Source organism: Lithobates pipiens, unplaced genomic scaffold (assembly GCF_037356315.1).
Source record: "Lithobates pipiens isolate NorthernLeopardFrog02 unplaced genomic scaffold, aLitPip1_a1.2 Scaffold_18, whole genome shotgun sequence".
NCBI lineage: Eukaryota > Metazoa > Chordata > Amphibia > Anura > Ranidae > Lithobates > Lithobates pipiens.
Genome location: NW_027507758.1, coordinates 49,319,753 through 49,321,582, shown reverse-complemented (window position 1 = coordinate 49,321,582; position 1,830 = coordinate 49,319,753). Strand labels below are relative to the sequence as shown.

The following is a 1,830-nucleotide window of genomic DNA, read 5'->3' as shown; positions in this document are numbered from 1 at the left end:
ATCTATAATTTCTTTTTCTATTCTATTCCTTTATTTTCTATTCTATTTTATTCTCTTTGGCAATTTGAAAACTATTCAAATTCGAAAACTATTCAAATTCGAAAACTTTTCCAATTCGAATTTGAAAACTATTTGAATTCAAAAAGTATTCGAAAACGATTTGAATTTTGTTATTTAGGATTTGTTTAAATTCCGTATGATTGTAATTCAGAAATTCGGATCCAAATTTCTGAAAAATGAAAATTTGTCAGAATTTCAATTCAGAATGAAACAAACTGCACATGTCTAGTTATAACCCTTCACACTCTATCTAAAACTAAAAAAAGTTTAGGGTATAGTATTTGCTTAGCCTTTTGGCTAAGATCAAGTGTAGTATCTGTTCTTATCATTGTCCACCTGCACAGCTGCATTATATATTCCCAGGAAGTTGTGAATGAAAAGACTACAAGTCCCAACTGACAATGCAACAGAGGAACCATAGTTCTCAATGGAGCACAAGTGCGGTGTTGTGACCATTGATTGTGCAGAAGCATTGCACCCCCCAATCCACTTATTGTGGTTGCAATGCTTTGTAGGCTAATGCAAGAAAGAAACAATAGAAAGTTTTACTTTTTGCAAAATAGGTACATTTATTTATTTTTGCCAAACTTTGGAATTTTTTAAACAGTCAACTATATCATATATACCTGAAATTAGAAAAAAAACTTGAATAATGGTTCTATGTAAATATCTTACATATAGGACAGCTAAGACAAATACACTATATTTCCAAAAGTATTGGGACAGCCTTAGTCCATAGGGTTCAATATTGAGTTGGACCACCGTTTGAAGCTATAACAGCTTGAACTCTTCTGGGAAGGCTGTCCACTAGTTTCAGGAATGTGTCTATGGGAATGTTTGACCGTTCTTCCAAAAGCGTATTTGTGAAGTCAGGCACTGATGTTGGATGAGAGGGCCTGGCTCGCAGTCTGTGCTCATCCCAAAGGTGTTCTGAGGTCAGGACTCCACCCTAAACACGCTCATCCATGTCTTTGTTAAATCCGATTTGGGAGTCTTGAAATCAAGACCTTTTTCTGATGAGACAGAGAGTCCAAATCTTAAAAAAAATAGGTCCTTTTATTCATTCGCTGCAGTGGAGAAATACACAGTTCTCGGCTACTACAAGCAAGTAAATGTGAAAGTGTTTCTGAGCTTACATATACAGGTTATACAATTTTTATACGTATGAATATGCATAAAATATGGATGTGCATTAAGTGTATTCTAGGCGTGATATAGGTTTGACCGTATAGTTTAGTCCAATCAATGTCCATATCTTCTAAAAGCAAGGGAACAGTTAAATGGGTGTATACATGTAACTGGAAAAGAAAAAGAGAGATTTCAGCAGTATTTGGTTGGTTCAGACTGGACTTGATAGGGAAGTCATTTTGAGCTGCTTTTTGTGTTCATATATATATATAACTACATCAGACCCCCATAATTCTACTCATCTTTATGGACTTTGTTTGCGCACTGGTGTGCAGTCATGTTGGGGAACAGGAAGGGGCCATCCCCACACTGTTCCTACAAAGCCTTGGTATGCTGACGCCTTAAGAGTTCCCTTCACTGGAACTAAGGGGCCAAGCCCAACCCCTGAAAAACAACCCCACATCATAATTCCCCCTCCAACAAACTTTACACTTGGCACAATGCAGTTAGTCAAGTACCGTTCTTCTTACAACCGCCAAACCAAGACACGTCCATCTGATTTCCAGACAGAGAACACGTCTGCTCTAGAGTCCAGTGGTGGCGTGCTTTACTCCACTGCATCTGATGCTTTGCATTGCATTG

At 37.5% G+C, this 1,830-nt stretch overlaps 1 pseudogene; it reads left to right on the top strand.

Annotated features, from left to right (window-relative positions):
* The first annotated feature begins 337 nt into the window (after positions 1–337).
* On the top strand, positions 338–448 carry LOC143990646 (U2 spliceosomal RNA; annotated as a pseudogene).
* Positions 449–1,830: the final 1,382 nt, after the last annotated feature.